The 27,683-nt window shown below is 37.6% G+C and overlaps 1 protein-coding gene across 5 annotated transcripts in view; it reads right to left on the bottom strand.

Moving 5' to 3' along the window:
- The window catches only part of LOC115625586 (elongation of very long chain fatty acids protein AAEL008004), a 44,821-nt gene extending 21,875 nt beyond the window's left edge, over positions 1-22,946 (bottom strand). For 2 of the 5 annotated variants that reach the window (XM_030520696.1, XM_030520690.1), the window contains exon 1: positions 22,717-22,946. The gene's annotated coding sequence lies outside the window, so the exon portion shown is untranslated. Of the gene's footprint in view, positions 1-2,280; positions 2,625-6,134; positions 6,268-22,310; positions 22,447-22,716 lie in introns of those variants that run through there. The other 3 variants (XM_030520691.1, XM_030520693.1, XM_030520692.1) reach the window with 3 other exon arrangements.
- Between the last annotated feature and the right edge of the window lie 4,737 nt (positions 22,947-27,683).

Below are 27,683 nucleotides of genomic sequence, written 5' to 3'. Positions count from 1 at the left end.
AAACAAATACAAACAATTAACCAAATATTTTTGCATCCAAAATAAAGACATACTCGTAAACTAAAAAGCTGATAAAACTGTTGGTTTTCAGAATTAAAAGTAAAATGCAAAATTTAAAATCAATAAAAATAAATCGTTTAAAAATGTTATAAATAAGAATACTAAACTTGTCAGTTTGAATTAATTATCAAAATTAAATTACTGGTGTAAATATTTTTATAAGCTGATTTGAACTGCAAGTTGCAATCTGGATTAGTAGGTCTGGAGGCGAATTGACGTGCGAACTCATTTTCTTATCAGAACCAGTCAAGTGATTTACTTATTTTTATGCGGTTGATGAGCCCGACGAAACATATGACCCACAATGACCCACCTGTGCAGGGTGAGGACCCCGCCGATTCGATATTTATACGCGCACGTCAGCAGATTAATGTTCACCAGTCAATTAGGTATTGAAATTATTTTTGAAAGAGCACAAAATTTACGCGCGTCAAAGTTCAACAACTTCCAAAATTTGTTCTTCTTATGCAAAACATCCGCAAACTGGTTATTTGGGCTTAATGCGCTTCTTTAGACAAAAAAAAACCCGCCACACAGATAATACGATCTCACATAATTAATAAATTTTGCATACGAGAAATCCAATATATGGCCTCGGGCAGCTCCAAGCTTGCGACACCTTCAGTGGGTCACCACTGAAACTAGTTAGGAATACGAGTATATCCAATCATTATACAGGTAGCATAAAGATAGAACACAGAATTGGGTCAAACTAACGGGTTTTCGTTATTTTTTGCCCACCTTTTGGTCGGGGTGCGAGCGCTTTAATTTGCATATCATTGAATGGCCGAAAAAATGGTTAGTGGTAACAAGTTATTAAAGAACAGAAAGGAATATAATGCAGACGATGACTCACAAGCACAACTAACTAATTATGTGTATGCATGGATGGGTTCAATCAATAAACCAACTATCATTATATTTGAATACAAGCAATCTCATTACATGAATATTCATCGTAAATATATATTTCTCAGAAACTTTTTGGTTTTTCCCTGTAGAAGAAAGCAAGGCAGACTCTCTGGTATACGTCTGATCGACATTATCGACTAATCCGATTAGACATTTTCGTTCTGTTCGATTGGTCTCTGATTTATCTGAATCGAATCTATTGTATCTGGAACTATTTGTCTAATCAGAGCAGTGTATATTGTAAATTATATATTTGGTTTCGAATTAATCGGAATAAATCTTACTTAGTGCCTTAAAGTGCCTTCAATCACTATCTCAAGAAAAAACACCATGATCGAAAATCGAATTCTGTGATATTTTTAAAATGTGGCAGGAAACATTTACTTACTCTGCTAAAGCTAAGTGATATAACTATTCTGAATTACTATTTCTTCGCGCGTCTCAATCTATAAATGAAGATTCCTAGACAAGTAATGAGAAGCTTAAAAAAGGCTAAATAATAAGTTATCGTCGTCTGGGCCGTATCTATATAGCGTTCGTGGTGAATTACAACTCAAACGTTAATCGGTGAAGTGTCTGTACTACTTATGAATTTTTAATTCAAAAACATTTTTCCATTTGGAGCTAAGTTTCGCAGTCCACGAATTGTACATTTTGAATGGCAACAACATTCTCAATATTTAATTTGGTACCAATATCTTTACACAAACAACTGTCTTCAGCCGAAACTTTCTCTGTGTCCCATCGTTTGTGTGGCAACCAAATTATATAAGTGTGACCATTAAAAAGAAGTCTTGATTGATACAAGTAGTATATATCTTTTCCTATACTTATGTGTGGTCTACCATTTTCTTTCTTTTGTGGGTTACATATTAACACTCAAAATACAATAAGTATGAACGCTTGCCGTGATCACGATACGAAAAATAATCATTTATAACCATAAGACTTTATTTTGTAGACCCTATACTACGTGTTTGTCTTTTATATAAAAATCTTTTTACGAATAAGGATATACAAAAGCGTATATAAAGTGTTATTATTTTATTAGCTTTCATATAAACGATCAGTGAAAAAATCACTCCTAGCACAAAAAACATTTTTGTTTATTACGATAATAGTTTCGTACTAAATGTGAAGGAACCAGTGCTCTCGTACAAATCTAATAAGTATCACGTTATACTGTTATATATTTAATACTGACCCCAGCTATATCTAACAACAAAGGTTTTTTAAAGAGTTTTTCTATTCAACATATTATTTTCTAGTTGAACATTAAAATACTCGTAAATCATTTCAAAAATTTACCTTGCTTGGTTACTGCTGTTGCTTTTGTTTGTTTGTAACTCACAGTTTTGTGAATTTCGTGAAAACTTTGAAAATTGGTGCAGGTTGTTTTTTTGTTTGTAGCTTAAGTGCGCTACAATAGCGGGTTACGGTTGCTATTAGAATAACTTATTGTTTTTTGTAGTTACAAATATTTTTGCTGTAACTGAGAGCGGGATACGTGCGATTACTTAGTGATTTTTATTCAATGTTGTCCTGCTTATTTGCCATAAGCGATATCGGCAACATGCCTGATACTCTTGCTGATCACTTTGGCAACGTTACTGGCGTTTATATTTTTCATTATTTCCACCAATCGAGAAAATGCATGAGTGTGCTTTTGAATATCCTTTCGCGCACTCAATACCCAGCGTTTAAGTATTATTATTATTTTCGCTATAGTTTGAATTTTATTTCATCAAATTTCGCTATGTAGGTGAATAGGTGCGCGCACGTTGGAAGAGTCGCGCGTACGTGGGTCGAACTGGCGAAGTGTCGACAAACTAACGAACTGACGAATGTGAGTTGACGATTTAAAAACAATAGAGCGGGCGAAGAGCAGAGCAGAGAGCACAACCGACAAAACCGCAGGCGGCGACTAACAAAGCACGACTAACTGCCAGCGGCGGCGACCAACTGACTAACTAAGGCCCGAGCCGAGCTTTACGCTGGCAGCGACGACGTCGACGTCGCCGTCGCCGTGGACATCGAAAACGACGACGGTATTGGCGTTAGCGTCAGACGTCGACGTCTACGATGTGACGACGGCGCCGCCGTCGCTGTCGATGATTACGAATTAATATAAATTTCTACGGTTGTGGTGTGAGTGTGTTTATGTGTGCGCGCTAACCAAAGTGGGGGCAGCAGCCGGAGCCACAGCCACAGCCGCTGCCGTTGACGACAACTTTTTGCTGATGCTGGAATTTATTTGTGTAATTTCATTTCATTTTATTTATTTATTTATTTATTTTATTTGTTTGTACTGACTCCACAATGCAAAAATAACTAGACAGTAATGCTAAGGCAGAAGAAATTCTTTGTGGCCACAGCTGTGCGGGCAATCGCCTTTCATTATCAGCCGAGCTGCCGACAACAGGTGCATGCGACTGCGCAGTTGCCGCGCTGCCCACAGAGTCATGGCGCAAGCCTTGGCTTGATGGTGCAAGGGCTCCGGCTGCGGCTCCCATCGTGAGCGTAGCCGTCATTTTGTGATCGATTTCAACGCAGCGCGCTTGCCGCATACAAATTTCAAAGCTTTGCACTTGTCGATCAATTAATTATTACGGCATTTCACACACACGCACCGTGTCTTGGGTTTTTTCATTTTTTGTACACTCTTTTGTTTTCGGGTTTTCTCGTCCAGTCTTTTTCATTTCACGTTTCAAGTTTTGCATTAAAAATCGAATTCATGGTCAAACTGTTTACTGAATGTGTGTCGCAAAAATAAAACAAAATTAAATGAAGACGAAAACCCAAAACACAACAACACCAACAAAAACAGGTAATGGAAATTGAAACTGGCCAATGGCTCGCTTGGTAGCTAACTTCGTGGGGCCACATTGCTTAATAGTCTAATTTTTGTCATTTGGTTTATAGGTCGTAATCGCCATCGTCTGTTTCAGAGTTACGAAGAATCCCATTTCGTAATTTCGAAAGTCGTCTCAAGCAGACATTATTTTCTATATTCAAATACATTTGTTGTCATTTTTATAGTCGCCATCATTTTCATTGCCGCACTTGACGGACTCAGTGCTCTTCATTGACAATCCAAGCACGCATTTTAATTGAGTTTTTTTGCAGCGGACCCTCAGGAATTGGTGCTTGGTCGGTGCGAGGGTGGTAGCGGTTGTATTATTTTTCGGGGACCGCACATTTCCGCTGGTAATTGAGCTCACATGATTAGCCGCATTCACAGTTTGTCGAGTCATTTGATTGAATTAAAGCGGCAACAGAGTCCAGGGGGTTGACAGAAACTAGCAGAGCAAGAGTAGCAACAACAACTGGCACGTGTAGTTGTTTTCGGGTGGGTGGTACGGCGGCAGGGGGTGGTCGGTTCCGTGGTCAGGTCAACATGCAGCCGCCAACAACTGCTCCACCTGACTCACGTTCTCTACTGCATCTCAGACACTCTCTTGGTCCCACACGAACACACACGCACATACACACACGAACACAAACACAGTTCTGTGCTCTCTTTGTGCGCCCCCAAAGAGCGGGTAGACAGACAGAAGACAGACAGTCTTTTGGGTGCTGCACGCGCGACTAAAAGCGACTGAAAGCGACCGCCCGACAGTCGTGGAATTATGTCATATCTTCACACACATTTACAACAGCAGCAGCAACAACAAAATCCACAGCAACGTGCCATAATGTGTTGAAGATTGTGAGCTCTTTGGGCAGTAGCGTTATCGGGCGCTAGTTTTGATTAATTAGCTGGCCCCGAAATCGTTGATAACTGCTATAAAGTGCGCTCAGGTGCTACAACAACAATGTGACAATGCGACCATTAATGATAGTGGGATGTAGACACAACACTTACACAAAATTTCCTGTTCCTATATAGACTGGACGGAACAGGTTTCTCGTAGTATAACAAAAATACAATACACACATAGGTGAATGGGATTTTCAGAAAAAAACATAAATTGAATCTGAGAAAATTTCGAAATATATGTATGTGCACATACATACATATGTACAATTTTTTAAATAAAAGCCTCATAAAACGCTGTTTATGGAATGTGAGTGCGAGAATGTAAATATACATATGTACATATAGTATGTACATTCATACATGAAAAGCACTTAGCGAATAGAAATTCAACTTTGAATAGTTTAAATAAAAGCAAAGTTGAGCTATAAATACAACATTTGGTTTAATGAACTTTCAGTAAACAATTCTCGGCAATTCACACCCCAATACATTCACGTGGAAGTGAAAATCGAATTAAGGAAATTAAACATATTCACGACAATAGGGACTCATACTATATACTCAGTATATACTACATATGTTCAGCTTTTTACTGTTTAGAATTCGATTTGTAATTCCGGTATTTGCGAATGTTTAGGCAGTAGTTGCAGAACATTTTGTAGATGTCTTTTGTTATTAATTGTGCTGCTTTCATGTGCGAGCTCAGATCAATTAATGCTGCATGCTGCGAGTAACTGCAGTCGGTTCGAGTAATTGAGGGCGTCACCGATTGCCGAGGGCGGCAGAAAGGGGGGGGGGGGGGGGGGGGGGGCATGGCATAAACAGTGTTTTGCTGCTCAACTTGATTTATCGAATACATTAAATGAATTAAATGAGCGGCCCGTCCCAGTCAGGCGCTTCGACTGTTTGTCAGTTCGTCAGTTCGCCAATTTATGAATGTGTCTGTCGGTTGCTTAGTTCGTTAAGCGCGTCTGCAGTCTCGACTGTTAGTTATTAGTTAGTCGCACTTAGTTTTTTCCACGATGTAATAATAGAATTGTGCTGTACAATCGAATGCGGAAACCGACACTTGAATGTCGACGTGGTTTCTACGGCTGTTGTTTGGAGCGAGCTGCCACTACATTTTTGCATAACGTGTATCTGTTAGATACTTTCAACGCGGCAACGACGTCTGGCTGGCTGTGGCGCTGGTTGTGGCTGCTTGGCAACTGCCACACGCGGCACGAGGACAACGAACGCGACGACTGGCACCACTAAGAAGTCGAAACATAAAAAACATATACTACGTGTATATTAAAACGGGCAGATACTTTTTTGGACCGGCCGACGCACAATTTTCGATTAACACTTTTGCAATTGAATGCTGCTAAATGGTAGTTGTTGTTATTGCATGGCAAATTACATTTATTTTTTATTTTGTAGTTGCTCCCGGTGCGTATTGGTGTGGGCTTGCCTGAGTGTGTGTAATAATGTGTGTTTGCAACTAGGAATTTTTGTGATTTTTTCTGCAGCCCGGCCAAGCGCCAGACAAGACATAGGCACAACCCAAAAGCGAAATTCAAACTGAGGCGCACACGTCGCCCAAAGAGCGGGCGAACCCTCAAAACACTCGAAATAGTTGCCAACACACAAGCGCAAGAGAGCGCTGAAATATGCGAAGAGCGGGATAGAGAAAGACTGTATGGGAGAGAGTGGAGTGCCTAAAAGCGCGCATGGCGCACGAGTTGTGTATCTGTATCTTGTATCTGACTTCAATAGGTGGCAAGAAGCAGCAGCAGTAACAGCAGTAGCGACAGCCGGCGAGGCGCGACGCCGACGACGGCAATGGCAGCGTCAGAAGAAGAAGCAGCGATACACGTTAAATGTTGCGTCACGCGTGCTTTGCCCACGCACACACACACACACACCATGAAAGGCAGGAGCGAGAGCGGTTTACTGCCGGGACTCTCTTCGATGAATTCTTCAGATACAGATATGTATGTACAAACGGTCTCTGCGCACTGGATATTTCAAAAAGGCCGGCAACGAGCTCTTCTTGTGTTTGCACTGATAACGCGCTCTCTTGGTCTTCGTATCTGTTGGATTCGTTTAAGGGTTGTCGCCTATTTCATACCAATGGCCTCAAACAGTATGCGTCCCAAGGGTAAGGCACATGCCGACGAGTCCTGTGAGTACGCAGCTGCCTATGTGTATGTGTGTATGTGTTGTATGGCTGTGCGATTACAATTCATACTGGCATTATGTCATCGAATCCGTTGGATCGCTCGCCCAGTCCGCCTCCGCGCCTTCAACTTGTCAACAAACAAGCTTGTTTTGTTTTTGTCAAATGTTGTTGTTTAGCCATTTATTTCTCTCAATTTTGTTGTTGCGAGCCACCCCTTTTCAAAACGGACATGACACACAGACAACAGCACACAGGATACAGGGGACACGGGTTAGTCAGTTGAGTTGCCCGACAGCGCGACTAAGTTATTTACTGGGTGTGTGTTTACCAATGTACATGCATACATACATCCATACATATGTACATGTGAGTGCATGTACATACATATTTGTAGTTGGTTCAGCCGCTGACTGGTGTCGTTATTGCCTTTGCCCTTTTCTACGGTTGTGCTCAATGTGTGCGGAAACGAAGCGGAAATAATTTTACCCCCTTTAGAGTAAAGCTTTCTTTTTGGGCACGCAAACACACACACACACAACCACATGGCCGTCTAATATTGCAAAGTTATTAAATACTTGGTTGGATACGCTGGACGTGAATAAATTTCAAATAACGCTGGTGAACTTACAGCCATTAAGTGAACAGAGACAACTAATCAATGCAAATATGTTTTAAAATGCACATATTTTCAAATATTTTGAAAAGAATAACCCATTGACCATTTCTGTAGCAGGAATATTGAAACTCAACGATAAAATACATAAAAGCATAATTAATTAATGATAATAATTAATCAATGCAACAAATGGCAATAATGGTAAAGATAGATAGAAAATTTAAAAGTACATATAAGGAATTTATTAACGACATACAATATGTAAGTAAATTTGTAATTATCGATTCCGATTTAAATATTGAATCTGTTCCAGTTTTAGTCGCTCCTAAGACCCTTTCAGTCATAATTTTAAAGTATATAATTATAAAACTTAAACATTTGTTTACGAACACCTTTATACAACCACCTCAGAGAAAGTATTTCAAAGAATGATTACCCAATTTGGAAATGAACTAAAAGATTAATAATCGTATGGCAAATTCAGAAAATGCATAAATCATGCGAATATGAATTTGAACGACAAAATACGAGTAAAAAGGCCGTTAAATTAATTGGCTCTTCAAACGCACATAAAAGTCGTGAACCGAAGTAGACAAAAAACAAACTTTAAACGCATAGCGATATTCCGCAGCACACACAATGCAGACTTCAGCTTCAGCCCCAGCTACAGCTACAGTAACAACAAGAGCACAAATAAGTCGTAACAATTCGCTGTTATCTGGCAAACATTTTAAATAACCAATTAATATTGCATTATTACACAACTCCAACGAATAATTGAGAAAAGTAAGCTCTAAAAAGCTAGCTTCGAGCACAAATTTTCATTAGTTGACAATTAAAAATCGATACGCATGCGCAGATGTTTCAAAAGCTGCGCAAACGAACACTCACACACCCGCCCACATGCTGACTCACAGTCAAGGGAGCGAGGGGCGGCTGAGGGGTTGTTGTGGGTAGCTTACGCAAAGGTATGGCCACTGGCCAAAATTCTTTGGCATGACAATGTCAAAACGGAACGTGTGGAGCGTGCGGCGGTCAACGCTTACCGATGTTTGTTTTTGTGTTTATCCAAATGCTTTATGTCATCACATTCAAACGCTAACGGTTAATCACACTCACAAACAAAAATTTACATCTCACCTTGAAAGCTTGCCTACACATACATACGAATGCATGTATTTGTATAATGAATGCATTGCAAAGACCAGCGCGCCAAATATAAAAAAAAATATATTTGTATATTTAAAAAAAAAACCAAATGTCCACAGAGGTGCGTCGAGTGGCCGTCTCTTTTTTTCACCACTTTGGCCTGGCATATAAATCGATTAATAAATTTCGTAAATGAAGCCACATTATCAGCAGCAGCAGCAACAGCAACAAAAGAAGTAGCGTCGGCAGAGGCGCCAGCAGCGACTGCGACTGCAGCAGGGACGCCAGCAGAGGTTGCCACAGTCAGCTGAGCAACAATCGATGTGGGTTGCGTCGGCGCGGCGTCGTCGTTCATCGTCATCGGTGCCACTGCTGTCTCAATCATCGGCACACTTTGAGGCGCGCTTCGATGGCTCAACCTGAACAATCCGAGTAGCAGCGGCACCAACAACAGCAACAGATCACTTGCTCGTTTACAGTTAACAAATAGTAATTAAAATTAATTCAAGACGCTGCGTTCATTGTTTATTATTTAATTCAATTAACGACTGCATTCTCTTTTACACAGATTCCATTTCAATTGTGTCTTTAATCTCATCTTTCCCTAAGAGCATCATTAGCACTATATGTGTATACTCTATTGATATAACTTGGGAGAGCCAAAATACTATATAAATGTGCAAGCTTTTATTATGGCCACTATGATTACAAAGGCCTGGCATAGCTCAACGAGCTAACAGGAATGCCACTATGTGTGTTCACCCCTCAATATATGAATCAGTTCGAATTACGGCGCTACCATCATCGTATAAAGAATGATTTTAAAACTTCCTTACAGTCCTACAACTTTGTACATATAAAATGCCAATCTGCAGCCCGATTCGCAACATATAATATAATATAATAATAATATAAAATATTATACAAAAAAATTAGGATAACAGATTTTTAATTTTAAAAAAAGTTATATATTCTTTCCAAACGAGGAACTTCATGAAAATATACGCACATTTGTGCATCCATCTCGGAAAATATTCAAGCGCTCGTAAAGAGCTAGTGGCGAAAGCTAGAATTAAATTTCACTGTCTAAAAACTAATTATTGTTTTCTGATTTTCCTTAACAAGCAGGCTGATATTAAATGTTAAAAACTGTGCTCTGTAAAGGGATAGTCAGCATCAGACCCTGTACTTCTTCCTTCGCCACTACATACATATGTACGTGAGCTACCGTCAATGGCGATTCACCGAACCACTCATTTATTGATCAACGCACAGACCTAATCACTAAAGATGGAGCGCTGAAATTTGTAAACAAGTTTGCTTTGTTAGGTTAAGTGAGTAGGAAGTCCGCATCTTTCGCAAGTTTAACCTGCAGATGAGGGAATTTACATACCACTATTTGTTAATCAAACCCACGAGCTTGAATTAACTTTCAAAACATTTATCTGAAACTTAATAGCCCGCCCTTTAACATTATTTCAATTCGTACTGATTTACGTGCTAAAAGAAATTGTGGGTCGTAAGTGTTGAAATGATTTGTGCCTATGGACCAACATTCAACCGATCGCGTCTTAAAACTAGTCGAATGCTATTTACTAACTGTTTTCCACAGTACGTCCAAGTCTTGCTTTGCCTTTCTTACAAGATTATCTTGAAAATTTGTGTAATAAAATAAATACAATTACAATTTTGTCAGCATGGAACTTCTGGAACAGGACCATACATACATAAGTATGAATACAAACGAAATTTTAACTTTTGTTTTAATTTATAATTTTAATGGAACCAAGAATGAATCTTTATCGTTTGGTTACCATTCCATTTATACTTTCGCAGGTACTTGAGTTCGAACACATAGAACACATTTTAGAAATAAACTGACAAATTTATGCAAATTTTCCGCTGAAATAGAATCCTTAGAGCCTAAGAAAAAAGATGGCTCGGTACACTTTTGACCATCGTTTTGGCCACATTGGCTGTCATTTTGTCTGCTTACATTCTGCGCATGCGTCGCGTTTTCGCTTTTCAGCCTTTTAGCGGGCCGCGGCAATGGCCACACTAAGAAATTAAGTCAAGGGCGCAGCGACGTCGTCAACATGGTGTTGACAATAAAAATTATGTACATACCCACGTACATACACACATAACTACTACATACCAAACATGCCTGCCTGCCCACTTAAATATGTACCTATGTGTATACGCGTATGTATGTATTGACTACTCGTATCTATGTACATGATGGCAAGTATGCCCTCTGTTTGTCTGTTTGTGTTTCTGTGAGTGCTGTTGAGCGATGATTTCTGCCTGCTACTGTGCACTTGGCAATTTTGGACGCGTACAACACCCAAATGGCCCTGCCCCACACCCTCCCTGCCAAACAGTAGGTAATCGGGGAGCGCACTTGTTGCTACGGTCTTTGGCGCATTACCAAAACGCGTTTCGGGCCTATAGCCAATGCCCAATGCCCAATGCCCAATATTCAATGGCCAATGTATTTGATGCACTCGCGTGCGCATTTGTGTGGAGGTAGAGCTACTAATGTTGTTGTTGTTGCTAATATTGGTGCTCTTGTGGTTGTTGTTGTTGTTGTTGTTGTTCAAAGTCAATAAGTATGTCAAAATCAAAAAACTTAAGAGTCGAACAACAACCGAAAATGCGCACTGTACGTTACAGGGGAAAATATGTATTTTCAAATTGAATTGTTTGCCAAATGTTGTAATTTGTGCACCTGTTGTTGTTGTTGTTGTTGTATGTACGAGTATGCAGCTACCGCTTCTTTTATTTCGTATTTCAAGCTGCCGTTGCGACTGCAATTACTCAGCACTCCAATGCGGGCATTCTAAGCCACTCGATGGGTTGTGCAAGAAAACATTTGGTTGCTTTTCGCTTTTGTTATTTAATCTGTTTTTTAGTTTTGTTGTTTTTAGTGGCCATTCAAATCATAAACATTAAGCAAAGTAATATAATGTAATTTAATTTGGGTGCACTGTTTTCCAACAATCCCCGAATTTCCCAGCACATAAACAACTTTCGAATAGCCAGAGTAAAACCACACAATTGCCTCAGTGGTGCAACAAACGCTGATCTTTGATGGAATGCAGAGATCGCTACTCATGCAACTGTTGATAGGGTGAAAGGTATTAGGCTTTTCCCCTAAAAGAAAGCTAAGAAACTCATATCAGACTTTAGATGAAGTTGCAGTTGTCTGTCTTACTGATATCGGAAATTGGGTCTTCAAGTCATCCACAAAGAAATCTCGGCTTGACGTACATACGCATCTAGTCAAGAATTTAGATTTGTACCCATTTTTATACCCTGTACCCAAAGGGTACAAGGGTATATTAGTTTTGTGCGAGTGCACATGGAACACACAGAAGGAGGCTTGGTAGACCCCACAAAGTATATATATTCTTGAGTCCATATAGCCATGTCCGTCTGTCCGTCTGTCTGTCTGTATGAACGCAAGGATCTCCGAAAGTATAAGAGCTAGAATAACCAAACTTGGTATACAGATTCTCCTGAGACCGAGAAAGGACGAGTTTGTTAATTTTTTCTGATCCACCCCCCCCCACTTCCCCCCTATTAACGATTTTCTATAACTCCCGTAATTCTTGGAATTTTGAACTAAAATTGGTATGTAGACACATGTATGTAAAATTGGATGGTAGACACATCCAGTTAGTAATTATATATCTGTATACCAAGTTTCATTATGATAGAATGATCGGAAAGAAAGTTATAGCCATATAACCAGGCCCAATGCACACATACATACATATGTACAAGTACACAAACACGCATAAGGCACGATTCTGATGTAAATGTAAATGTATGTATGCATGCATGGAATATTTTATATTTAATTAGTTAATATTTAGTTAATTAATTAAATTAATTTAGTTAATTAATTAAATTAAATTAATTAATTAATTTAATTACTTTTTTGTGGGGTGGTACAGGGTATTTAAGAGTTGAGCCTGCTCGACTTTAGCATTCCTTTCTTGTTTATATCTTTAATTGGCAAGGTGTTTGCCAAAGTAAAACAAAACTTTTGAAATAGCGCAAAATTCACGAGACGAACATGTTGACCATCCAATATTCGTGACTATTGAAAAGGCAGTCAAAAAATTGAATGCAACTTGCAGAAATCGCCAAAAAAAATTCAGTGAAATTGATTCAAATGGAACTTTAAAATCTCCAAATTAACAATTCATCGCATTTGAATCGATAAATAGTGTTTGGTTATTGCTTTTTTCTCATCGGTCGATACTTTTTTTTTGAGAAAAATAACATTTTAACCATCAACTATTCCCTGTGCGACTCTTACCTTGGTGCACGTAGAATCCACGTAGAATTCGATATGCTCTTAAACCGTAAATGGGACTGTTTCAAATAAAATAACTTATTTACTTTTCATATTTTTAAAGGGTGCTCTCTACTTTGGAATGCTCCTTGTATATACTTTTCTAATATTATCATGAACCATCCTCATGGCATATATTTTAAAGTACCTTCAGCTAACATAAACTGATTATATGCCTGTATAAGGGATCCATTTTTTTTTTTTTTTGAGCATTTCAATAATAGGAATATTATGCTGTACTTTTTTAAAGTGTCAATTCTACCTCCATGGGTATTCGAATTCACGTAAAGGCTCTATAACTGCACATTTCCACAAGAACTGTGTCTATGTTAACAGAATTGTCCCAAATCAGCAACAATAACAACAATGGAGGGAACACATTTCTGCGTATTATTATTTGGCATTTCTAGCTCTTTTAATCTCCGAGCGTTACGGAAACCCCCCAATAGAGAGGAGTGCGGGTAAATCCAAAAAATAAAATAAACTCGACAGGCAGGAAGACGGGGCTACATCGACTCGTCTACCTAATATACTTACTAATATTATTAGAAAATTATCTAATCCTCCAAACTAATAAAACTACTCAAGATGGTGGATTCAAATTCTTACAGTGCTATAAATAAATATGCAGATATTATTACAAATATTATATTATAAATATAAATGCAGATATTATTTGGCTTGATATTATTTAAAATATCAGGTAGACGGATTTACATTCGATCTAATAAGCTCTTTGGATGTTTTGAGAAAGCGCGCCCAGCCATTAAAGCTGGAAATCCACTTGGGAGTCCATAACAAGCTTGTGTATTTTCTCACTCTCAAATGATCAGACCGACCTACAATGATAAGTGCAGCAGTTCTGGCATTTGTTGAGGCAACACCAACCATTTAAAATGGCCACCATGTTGACACACCTTAACGCTGAGACTTTATCAACAATTAAAAGCCATGACAAAGACAACTCAGACAAATAAAAAGCGACATTCGAAAACTATTTAGCTATTTAAATTGGACGCACTTGAGCAATTGCACAATGGACGGACAGACACGGAGACACCTTTCCAAATTGAGGGCTTAGTTAGTCAATGTTTGGTAATGATAATGATTAAGGTTGGTGGTTGGCACGTGCACGCTCACGCACATGTCAGTGGCGATGGCACTGGCACTGGCACTAGCACTAGCACTGTCGCCTGCGCCGGCGTTGGTAGTGGCATGTTGTTAACTGAAAGTGGTAACTGGAATATGGCTAAGGGCATGACGAGAGCTGTGGGTTCAACAGACGCTTGACTTTCTCAACGATCATTGGACATTGGGTCACACCCATCGCAACACGTTTCATAATAAAAAGCTTGCCATCAGCTTTTATTTACGCTATCAAATATTTGTCAAGCCGAATGCAAACGGGCTTTTGCTATTCCTCCGAAACCGCAAAGTTCTCTACTGAGAAACGTGTGAAATTTGGTTAAAAATTACGCTAAATGTTAATGAGTAGTATGTACAAGTACAAGTACTATACGTTTATAAATAATTGCCACGCCCAGAAACCCGCCAGCTGTCTAACTGTTCGTCTAACTCGTTCGCCTGTCAATCGCTCGATCTGTCTCAGCCACGGCAAACATTGAGCCCAACATGCGACTACGACTAGGCTGAACATAAAACCCACTCAAGCGTAGCAATTTCGCAATTGGCAAACAAACAACACGCAGGCACAAACTCTCAGCTCAGCAGGGGCGAGGCGAGGGGCCCCCTAAATCCCTCTCCTCCCCCTTCATAACTAACGCACTGACCACTGGACTGTCAACAGGTTGGCTACTTAACCTTTTACAATGCCAGCAGCAAAGCAAACGCCGCTCAACACAATCTCTGCCCAAATAAAGGCATACTTAGTAATAAAATCAAAAATGCTTTTCTCTAAACCTATCGAAACTAACATACCCTTCAGATTCCACAGCTGGATTAATTAATTTCAACATCCTAATTAGTAGGTAGTGCCTAAGTAGAGTGGAGGGACTGGTGAAGAGGATATTGAATTATCTCATCGATATTACCTAAAGCTCTTAATTACAAGTATAAGAATAAATTATTTAATCTGACTGAAAGTCTTTCCATAAGCCTTAATTGGTATTAATGACAGCAAAACTAGTGTTGAATTGATCGATCAGGAATAATAAAATATTTAAATAGTGTTATTAAAAATGATATTGAAAAAAATCATCGATATGCTGCTCAAGACGCCTTAATTACTGCGGAAAGAATTCACTAAGTCTATCATTAAATTGGCACGTTTAGTTAAAGCAGAATAGAAATTACTCCGTTCGTTTGGGTGAAATGATAGATTTTTAAAATTGAATACAAGTCTCACCTCATAGCCAATAGTATCCCAGGATTTTTATAAACTGTAATATACAATACATTTCCTTTCAGCGTTACTACAAGTATTTATTTGCAAATTGAGTTCTTGATTTATGATAACGTTTCGTTTTCCTATTTGCCTGAAAAGTATGAAACATTATGTGAAAAGAAAAGTGTTTAGAGATTTTGTAGGTCTCCATTCCAGTTTATACTTGGGTATTGAACCAATATAAGTGGAATTTAATCCAGGAACCAGAAACTGTCATTGAATAAACAACCGAGGAACACCAACTATATCTTAAAAATGAAATTTTTATCTTAAAGCCGTATGCATATGTATGAGTCGATAGTTGGGAATGCTGAGATAGCAGTTCGCCTTGCTGAGCAGCACATAAGGTTTGCAATGTATTGTAGGCGCTGACAATAATCTCATTAGCCTTTTGTGAGGGGTATACAAAATGTAGTAGCGATTTATATGAAATTAGTTTGTTGTTCTTGTTTTAATGTGTGAATTAAATTTAAAATGCAAACGTAAAGCGACTGCGCAAATGGCGAACAAGTATTCAATGATAATGTATATATTATGTGCTCTTTTGACCTTCTCGACAAAGCATTTAGTAAAGCAAACATAGATCTAACTAAAGAGCAGTGCAGTTTTTTGTAGCAAAATAGAAAACACTCAACCTTTCTACAGTAAATATTTTGTGCACTTTGTGCATTGGACCTTTAAGTCAAATATTGGATAATGTGATGTTTTTAGCTCCTACGTAGCGCCTTAAGTACACATAAATACAAGTACATACATATACCGATGGAATCCGATGGAAACGGATATGCACTTACTACTCATACATACATATGTATGTATAGTATGTTTGTGCGCACGACAAGGTTCCAGTAAAATAGCAATTCCAATAAAGCTCGTAATGACAAGTGGGCGGCGGAGTATTAAGGGAAAATAGTATGTAGTTGGCCCAACAACACTAATTATTGGCAAACTGGCAATTAAAAGTCGAAGGGAGGCCCACAACCCCACATGCTTACGACTTGTAGAATCAGTCAATACTAACTAGAAGATCCATCGATTATACAACCCATGGAAAAGGAAAGGTGCAATTTGCCAACCATGCATAGACTAGCCGTTATGATGTAGACGTGAATCAAATAAAAATTCCGTTACAAGCATCAATTCGTATTGTTTTGTAATTGTACATTTTAATGAGAGGAAATTATAAAAAATCGATATATTCATCATACTCAGTAAAAAGTTGGGCACACGGCATATTTAACCGATCATTAGTGGCACGTTGAAGCCAACGATTTTTGGAGGATTTTTTAATGCTTTTTGCATGAGATGCAAAGGTCGGCACTCTAGGCACATTTTTCATCTGAAGGTAGCTGCTAATTGTGTCAGTACCTATGTACTTGTATGTACATACTTATCTAATTGCGAAGCTCACTTCTACATAACTATGTGCACATATTAAAAATACATACATATGCACGAGTATGTACAAGTATGTACGAGCAAAAAGCGAACAGGCATAGTTTTTGATACAAAAACATTAACCACAAAAGTAATTGTGACTGCGACTGTGCCTGTTACTGTGACAAAGACAATGCCAAACGAGAGAGAATGCTAAAGTTAAGCAAGTCCGACAGTGAAATACCTTGTACCTAAACAAACTTCCACGGGAGCTATGGGGCTACACCAGAAGAGCCGATTTGAGTAAAATTTTAGAAAAGGAGACGATTACATATTAATTACGAGCAAAGTTTATTTAGCTTTCAAATAAAACAAAAGATCATGTGAGCCTACACACCGAATTTGGTCAATGAGGGCTCAGAAATTCAGGCGTTCATCCAGACAGACGGACAGACAGACAGAAGAGCATTTTTTATGGGGTCGAAGACTCTCTTCTGCTTTGCTCAAACCTAATGTACCCTTCAGGTACAGGGTATAAAAAAACCAAAATACACATACTATATATACATACGTACTAATATATAGTCATTCTAGCATCTGTAAAAAATGTCTTTTGCCTTTTTCTTTCTTATTGTTGTTTTTCGACAACTTCGTCAACTCGAGTTGCGGTCTTCATCTTTGCGGCACTTCAATGCCGAATCTTCTCAATTGTTTCTTTCTGTAGCTCGTTGACAGATTTATAGCAATTTAAATGAACAGGCAAATAAGCTAAATGTTCACTAAAAGTAGTAAGTAACAAAACATAAAATTAAAAAAAAAAAAACACTAACCAAAGCTGCGAAAATATATTTAACGCTTGCCCAATTGTCTTTTGTATTAGACAATGATTTAGGTATATGGGAATTTTTTCTTCTTGGCCAACAGTCGCCACCAACTTTATTTGCCATTTAAAATATGTTTTCGTGAATATAGTACTCAAGGTTTGTAAAAGTGTCATTGTTAAGTTATTTGTCATTTATAACGGACAGTGCGGAAGCAAGCACCGACAAGATACTGACACGAATCGAGCGTCTTACTGAAGGCATTTGAAAGGTAGGAAGTCTCATTCATATGGACAATTTAATTTTAATTATAGTAAGTATTTTCAACATCACTATATTCGTTGCAATGACCTGGCTATGAAATGCCTTCAAGAATGTTCCATTTAGTTCGAAATGCAATCCATTTTTTTTGTTATAAGCTATTTTGGAATTCCGATTAGATGAAAATTTTTCATTGTGACAATTTGCAATGTATACAAATTATTTAATAATAATTTAATAATTTTCCGTTAACTGCTGGGAATTATAGTTATTAAAGCATTTAAATTCTGGTAAATACAATTTCAGTTGTACACACACTTCTATCGAGCTGAAAATTTTCACAGACATTTCATCATTGTTTTGAAATTTTTCAAATAATACTTATAATGATTACAGTCCCTGTTTTTTCTACTTTCATTGGATTCGATGAATATTATTTACTTATTATTACCTAATATATTAAATATTACATAAGCGTAGCGACGCTAGTTAGTCATAATTTAAACAAAGGTTTGTTTCTATATTCAATAGTAAACCCAATACTAATTAATTTTAACAAGGATTCTATGTACATTCCATAGAATTGTATGAAATTTAAAAAACACTGACTTTTCCATTTTCTGAATTTGTTGTTTTCTGTTAGACCGTGTAATGACATTTGTTTATGAATTCATTGCGACGAAACGGAAATTAATTGAACATTCAAAAACATTTGTAAACAAAGCAAAAAAGTGTGCAAAAAACTTCCTTAATTAAGTGACAGGCAATCTAGTGTCATAGTGTCATAGGCTGAGTTGACATTATAATTTGTACACGAGTTATCGCTAAAAGAGCAACTCAGCTAATTAGCCAAACCCGGCGATCGCGCGACTGACTAACACACTGTCCGACTGTTTGGCAGTCCGTTAAGTTGCACTACATATGTACATATGTACATATGTATGTATGTATGTAGACACACACTCGCAAACACACAAATCATTTATGGAAGATTTTGTAATGATCAATTTATCGCATTTTTGTGGTTGCTTTGTGTTGTTATTGTTGCTTTGTCGCGCATTTGCACACACACATAGATGTAAATGTATGTATATGTATGTGCTTGTCTGTTTATGTATTTATTGTTGTTAACGCGCTAATTGCGGGCAATTAACAGACAATCCGTACGCGACTCCACCTGCATGTGAAGTATCAATCTATGCATACATACATATGTACATATGTATCTGATACAGTGTCTACGCACACACATATGTACATACATACATATTTATGTGGCTGTATGGCTGTGTGGTGTGTGCGTCAGCGTGCCGCACGAATATTACACATTTGTTTTAAACGCTGTAAACAAAACTCTGAATGGAAGAGGAGCAGGTCAATGTAAAATTTAATGGGGTAGGCATAACCACATGCTCGTACTCGCAGATACTTGGGCAGATCACAGAAGCAGCAAAGTTGAAACTCCGCCAGTATTGGGGGACCTTCTGAACACTATTCGCCCATGTTCCTCATTTATATGTATGCAAGGGAGTGGACGCGAAAACACACACCCCCTAGCAGCTGTCAGTACTCGAACTCGTATCTATCAAAGCTGATGACGATGATTGCTAAGATTGAATTTGTTTTAGCCATGCTACACACGTATTCAGACAAAACTTTACTAATAATTTTTATTAGTCATGCCAGGAACCAGACGACTTGCTGCCATTGTCGTCGGGCAACGGCAAAAACAACATACATCATGATGGGGACAATTTGATTTGCATGTTCGTATATATTTATGTTAATTATATCTTTACATACATATTGTACAGTTTTACAGAATCACACTAACTGGGACTTCACCCGGTACTTTTGTAAGTTATTCATCCAAAAACATTGTCGAGTATGCAGATGGACTTTAGAACTCCAGCACATATTTTTTCTTTGTATTCAACCATTAGGCTATAGAGCCATTATGTATCAGTAAGTATGACAAAGCGATATTGTCAAGAAATATCAGTGAACTGTGTACAAATACATATGAAGAAAATTCAGATTCAAAATGATACTTTTTAATATACTTTTAAAAACAATTACTATATATTTCAATTTTGAAAGGATTAATATGAACAGTTAACTTTAACGATTGGGATTCTTTAACTTCGAAGTAATTTTTAATTACTAATTTATTTCCCATTACAGAAGAGAGAAGTTCTCGATTAGAACAATCGAGTTAAATTTAAGTATAGTATTAGTTGTTGAAATTTCAATTTGAACTCTGCAGGGCTAATTCACGTTCAGTTACGGCCACTGATTTTTGGATACGTACTCGTGGCGTATGAGTAATATTCTAGAATGTTTGAGAAACACGCAGCTTTGAGCATGAATTGCGTTTATCTCACTTCACCGACTGTGCCGAATTCTATTTATTTATGAAGCTCTCTCTTCCAAAGCAAGCCGAAAATCACAGTTGGCTGGCAGCGTGTTATGTTTATCAATTAGCACAAGAAGAACAAAAATTAACCCCCCTCCAACTCTGTTTCTATCCCACCCTCGACTGAGGAAACCAGGATCCTGTTGTAGCCAAACAAACATGTCTTTGAATTATTTATGCCAAAAGAGTGCTAAACACTTTGATGTTCTGAATTTTCACTGCTATGTAGTATATACCAAGCTAATGATGACGATGACGACGACGACGTCGATGACGATGGGTTGGGACAATAAAGACAAGCGCTGGGCCTGGGCTCAGAACATTGACCGTAACTCATCGGTGTACTTTAGATCTGAAAGCGCGATCTTATGGCTGCAAAGTGGGGAACAGCAAGTGCGACTCAGGTCTGTAAATTCGCCTGAATTGTGAGTATCTGTGTTTGATTGTGGAATTTGTGTACGTGCGTGGCATTCTAAGAACAAAACAAAAATCACTTAATGTTTGCTCATGTAATTTCCTTAATGAAAGCGAGTTTTGTATTTAAATCAGCATTAGTACTATAAGTTAATGCCTTAAAAATCTGACCCGAACCGAGCGAAAAATGTCCAGAACAATAATGAAATGTACACAATTAGTCACAGTTTTCGGCAAGAGCTACGCGCAAACTCAACTGCATTCCAAGTTGATCAGACAAGCCGTCACAGAGATGTTGACGCATGGAAAATTTAGCCTCAGAAGGTCAACGAAGGGATGACATTTAATAGGCAACACGGAAGTAAGCCAGCATGGAAAAAAAGCCCAGCAATTAATGCGTAAAGAAGTCATTATATGTAGGATGCAGCCGCAATGCTGGCTTGAAAGTTGTTCCAAAAGTTGTTTACATGTTTACAACGATTGGTTGTTAAAATGCAGTTAATAAGCACAATCACAAACCTAATGACGTCAGGTGGCCGACAGGCATCATTTTCCCCTCGCACTCGCTCACAAGTCAAGTCCAAGGCTACGATTGGACCAAGACTAGTTTTGTGGGGAACTTTTTGTAAACTTTACATGCGCGTGCTCAATTTTAACGGCTTGTAAAGAAAAACAAGCTATAGCTTAACACAAGTATGCTAATTACAGGGAGCACTTGGACCCAACTGCATACATATGTGCATAATGTTATGCAGCAAAAATATATACACACATACATATTGTATATTTGCAAGTGAAAGAGCGAGAAAACGCGAAATTACCCACCCACCCGAAATGCGCACTTGCCGGTTTCGTAAACGGTTCGAACTCTGGACCTCACATATACTATAGTACTTAGGTATATTTTTTATTTAAATTGTATAATTAAAGTGATAGATTTAATGAGCATTCAACAAATATCGTAATGGTCATGGACCTTTGACTTTTGCGCATTTGGTAAATCGTAATTCGTGGATTTAAGGTGCTTTATGTGAAAGGGGTGTGTCGATTTATTGATAAAGTTATAGCCGCCAATAAAAGTTCTTGAATTAAAAAAGTCGTCAAATAAATGCTTCTCGGAATTAGTTATATACCGAATTATTATATTTGTCTGATCTAAGCCAACTTTTCAAGACCCTGTATTGGAATACAAATTTTCTCCTAAAGTGAGATCAGCGGCCTGACAAACCAGGTATGTCAGTTATTTCCTACTACAAATACACACTAGAGCCGATGGAAAACTATTTTCCCCATTGACATTGGTAAAAAGAGCGCTGTACTGGGTGCTAAGTATTTCGCTCGAGTCAAATAAGAAACAAAGATTGGATTTGAAATGCAGAACTGTCGCTTTATCGAAATGAACAATTGACAGTTCTCTCCTGCCAGCAAAAAATAAGGACGGCTGTTTGTTAATGCAGCCCTAATCATGTAAACAAAAATCAGCTGTCAGTTGACGAAAATACAAAACATATGTACATACATATGTATGTATGTAGATTCAACATATATTATACTTATACGTTAGATATGTACAGAGTTGCGTTAACATACCGCAAATCTTGATATTCTTAAATTTTCTGCACTGCGCACGGCTCCGACTATTAGGAGTTCTTCCCTGACACTTATAAACCATATGCAATGGCATCACCTTTTGAGAAATTGGGAAGCTGGCGCCACACGCGTCCATACGAGATGACGAACCGATACAACAAAAAATTTTAACAATTTGTTTCTAATCGCACGAAAAAGCGCGATTTTCGGCAATCGGCTGCGGACTCACGAAATTTTGTTATATTTTCAATTTTTGCTGGAGAACTTGTCAAAATGATTATGTTGAAAAAATGTATGCCAGTGTTGCCAGACTTCGCGACGGCAGGAATGAAAACATTTGTTGTTATTGTGCGAACAGGCAGCAAAAACAATAGGAACAAGCGATAATAGCTCATGCAAAACTTACCAATTGTTTTGATGATCTTATTGAATTAGCATAAAGCTCGGGATGCCGCTAAGCTTCTGCTGTCTACTCCCTCTCTCCACTTGTCCAGAAGTCTGTGCGACTTTTTTAGAAAATCACTGGCGAACCAACGAACTCATCACAAATTTCGCACGTTTATTATGTTTTTTAATAACGATGCTTGGAAAAAATTCTATACAATTTTTGCAATTGTGCGCGATTTGAAAGCGATAAAAACCCCAAAGACTCTAAAAAGCGGACGGCAACGCGATTAGCACGCGCTTGACTTCTGAATGAAACTGAGCGCCAACCGGTGCTGTGCAGGCGGTAAAATGCTCAACGCGACGGCAGCGACGACAACTGCGACGCGACTGCGGCGTTGGCAGCAAAATCAGCTAGCGATCGCTGTAAGCGCAGCTCAAAACTTGTGGGGGCGTGCAGGTAAAGGTGCAGGCGTAGAACGAAGTTGTAACCGAAGCTCAACTTCCCAACCTTCTGACAGTGGAAACTTACAAACATACTTACATATGCACATACATACACATGTATGTATGTATATGTATAGTATGTGCAATGGGCAGTACGAAAACTTTCCATGCAGTTCGGAAGCCCGCCCGGTCGGTGATTCTGTCGGTCAGGCCGGTCCAACAGGTGAAGTGCATGCGCAAACATTCTAATTGCCCTCTGGCTGGAAAGCAAGGAGCGCTCCCGTTGAGAATCAAATGGAAATGGAGAGGCGATGGAATGAAGTTCAAGTTGTCAACATTTGTGCGGCATTTGTTGATTCAATTACGCGTGCGCACGCCACCGAAGTTGCAATGAAGTCGTCCATTCAAGCAGTCAAGTGCGTGCCCGTGCCAGTTCGAGACTCAATGTTCTTTACACACTCCATGCATTTAGTTCTGTAAACTGGACAAACAATTTAACATGTGTACTGTGGAGAACCCACTAACGCGAAAACTATTTTGAAGTGTTGCTGCTCGGAATCATTTCACATTATCTCTATACTATATATGTACATATATAAAACCGTTTGTCCTGATTGATTGGCGATCAAAGCCGAGCCCAAATAGCAAGACCTAGGTACCTGTAATTTGGACCCAAGTTTCCATTCACAATGTTAGTGAGCACTAAGAAGGGTTTTGTAAAAATCGAACTCCAAAGGGGGAAAAGGGGCTCCAAGGCTTGTGCGAAGAATCTACAAGTTTCATCTAGTTAACTCAAAATTTGCATACCCCATAATACAAAAACTGCATACATGTTTTTTCCCAACTTGCATAGATGTAGAGGCAAGTACAAAAGCCTTATTGTACATAAAAAAAATTCCTGCAGAATAGTCTGGAAAACAACTCTTACCCTCTTTTTCTGCCATTTGCAATGTTCCCGACACCCACATACAAATATTAAAATGATTAAGTTATCTTATAACGTCTAATTGTTTGTGTGTTAACGGCACTTTTAAAAAGAAAATAATGTTTTTAGTTGTAATGGATCGTGGTTTCCAATAACGAAAAACATAGGAACTTTTAGGAATATATTACATTGAAACTTATTTGGTGTTGGAAAACCCTTAATCAAACTTAATAAATCAAACGATTACTGAAAATAAAAAACAAGTGATTGATTTCCTTTACCTTTAGTGCAATATTTCTAACCATATACAAGTATACCATGTATGTATATTAATTGGCTTCTTGTGCTTAATTGGATTCAATATCGGGAATTGAATTGATAAGTTACATTAAAACCATGAAAAATAAATTAGGCAACCTACTTATGTACCTAGAATGATGGCGAAGCAGAATCGCAGACCACAGAGATCGAACGATTGTGAATGTTCATTTAAGAGAGTTTTTACTGTATTTGCATGCAACACATGCACACTTGCCCTTTTCCAAGGTCAAGTAGGTGTCAAATACTATTTACGAGCCATAGTTGCGTATGCGTTCACCTGTGGCTTATCTAAGCTCACCTGCGCCCGTGGCTTTGTTTGCCAATAATTAGTGAATTAAGTAATCGCTAATTTTTATGCTAAGCCAACAAATTATTGTTATTAACTTTTACTTGTTTATTTATTTATTTATTTATGTATCTATTGTTCTTTTTGCTCAGTCAAGCGGCAAACGACCTTGGCACTTACTCTATAGAGCGGGCGAATGGGATTGGCTCCTTGAGTTACTTTTATGCATTTTGAACTGCATTGTGGTGCAAAGTGTGGCGTGTAAAGTTTTGGGTCTTACCACATGGTCCACTGCCCGATGTCCAGAGCCCACACATCAATCAAACCTAAGCAAAACCTCCGATTTGTATATTAAAGTGTTGTTGACATGTTATTGACGCGCTAACCCTTGTTTACTTTTGCCTGAGACTATTGGCATAGGGCATTCAAAATGCAACGGTCAAGAGCATTTAATTATTAGCTTCAGTTTAATAAATAACCCGCTAAGTATCTAGCTTCTAGCACTTCTGAATAGGCACTAAATGAACTGTCGAACAGCCGTTTAACTTATATCTATACTAGACAGAAGGTTCAATTTCGGAAGTGCAACGAGATGAAGTAGTGAAATATTTTTTGAATATATTGTACCAATTTCTCTTTACGAAAAATGCACTTAAATTAAATGTAATAGAATTTAATGAATGAAACATTGTTAGCCCAAAAGGATGGTAGACCATGAACGGTTGTCAGTCGACTCTTCCGTTTGTCTTGGAAAGTTTGTTATAATACGCCTTAATAAATGTAATGTTTAAATAGATGTATGTATATCAGTTAATTTTTAACATTTTATAGTTCCACTTAGTGAAGAAAAATTGATAACTGAAAATATGATTAATGAGAACGATATATTTATGAAAAATCTTAAATTTATTGCATATAACTTTAGTCGATCCTCCACATTTCCATTTATCAATTAATTCCTCTTCCTTTTTATTTGTTAGATTTATCAATTTTTTAGAATCGCCATTGCTATTGCACATAAAACATTTCCGCTGTTTCGCGAAATAGACTGATAATTAAAGACAATTTTTCAAAAAACAGAAAAAAAAAAAAAACAGTCGATTTGTAAAACGTAATAATATAAATCAGGAGGAGAGAACATTTAATCAAACAATTACTAACTGGAAATTGTAGCTCTACTATGCTTTTTATGCAGTTCTTATGGCGTAGTTAATGTTGAGATTTCATACTTATATGTGATTGAAGATAATAATCCTGTTTGGGAATAGCCAGTTCCTATAATATGCTTAGTTTGCCAAGCAAGAGACAAGGATACTCACTGAATAAGAATACTCACATTTTCTGTTAGTGTACATAGGTCGAATATTTTTTGTATACCCTATTATCTAAAGTATCTTCTATTTCGCTGCACTGTATCGCTGCATCATATAGTTGCCTAATATCACTTAACAAATCTCTTAGCCCAGAAACCTTTTTAGTAATTACCTGTATATCGCAGTTCGGTGGCTATAGGGATTTTATCTTAGCTTGTTCATCGGAAGTTTATTCGAAATCGGTGCACTTTTTCATGAATATAGTTGTCATATACATAGCTCTGGTGCATATTGTATAGGTACCATCTACATGTTATTAATATTGTAATCAAAAAATTAAAGCAACGGTGCTCTTAAAATGTAGCGCCTAAAAGTATGCCCCAAAAGGTGTTTTAAAAAGATTTGTTGTAATCCAATAATTATTTGGCAGTCATTCAATAGACAACGAAGTTATAAATACTTGTATTTTATTCGTTGTGACTCGGAAAAAATGCATAATAATTTCAGCTCTAATCACAGCCTATGGAATCTTCATTAGATCTCTAAAGAGTTTGAAGTTCTTACTTTAGCAATTAAAGCAGATTATTTGAATTATCAAGGCGCCTATCTTGACATAACAAATCGAACATACTTGTATGCATTTATTTATTTATCGTAGCACAATTTGTTCATATTGACCAAGAAACAGAGATAGCGCATTCATCATCTTGAAAAAGCGGGTGGTACTACGCCCTCATTTAATAGGATGTTGGAAACTGCTTCTGAAAAGAAAAAACTACATATATTCGTATATTATTGTAAGTGGAAAAATACAGTATTTTTGGTGCCAATGTAATACACAACTTTGAGAAATATAAATATTTAAACCAAAACTAAGTTGAAGTTTACAGACCTAGAAAGAAATTCTGAAACCTCGAAAGTTACAGTTTATCGCCAGAATTGGTAATACAAAAATGTTGAGCTTGTGTGCGCAGAGGGAGAGCCCTTCCTTTTACTCACGAAACTTTTAGGCCAAACTACTAACCATGAAATTAAAATTAGTGTTTTTCATTTGATTTCTGCAGTATTTCTTTAATATAAATTAATAAGCTTTTTCATAATTATTTTTGAACTTGTCAGCTTAAACCACAACTTAACAAAGATTCCAATACACAGATTAACAGACAGTTTTACAATAACATCTATGTTCTCTTAACTTTTTATATGTTCAGCAAATAAAAAAATATTTAACAACTACACGAAAACGCCAACAAACCAAAAAATGAAAGCACCCACATACAAGTAAATGCTTATAGATATAATATCAAAATTTAAACAAAAACAAACTGCGTACATTAACCACATTAGCCACCAAATGAATGAATACAATAGTTTTTGGACAAATCTTACGTGTGAGAACAGTTCGGAAACTGATTGTCTGAAATGTGTTTAACTTAAAGTTGCTCCCTTAGTTTTGTGCACTTAGTCTAAAAGTATATTTCGGTGTTGTTTTGATTCAGTATTAGCTTTTGTGCTACTTAATTTGTTGATTGGTTTCTTTTCAATTGGCTAGCTAACTACAACATCACTCTACATGTACATACATCAACCATCATGTATCATGTATATAACTTTAGCTATTAGACTTTTACAAGTATTGCAACAAACCTTACTCACACCTCAATGTACAAAACAGGCTACAAATAGTTTAACGTTTA

The sequence above is a fragment of the Scaptodrosophila lebanonensis genome, unplaced genomic scaffold, assembly GCF_003285725.1.
Source record: "Scaptodrosophila lebanonensis strain 11010-0011.00,11010-0021.00 unplaced genomic scaffold, SlebRS2 tig00000072-arrow-pilon, whole genome shotgun sequence".
In the NCBI taxonomy this organism is placed as follows: Eukaryota; Metazoa; Arthropoda; class Insecta; order Diptera; family Drosophilidae; genus Scaptodrosophila; species Scaptodrosophila lebanonensis.
This window is presented reverse-complemented; position numbering and strand designations above follow the sequence as displayed.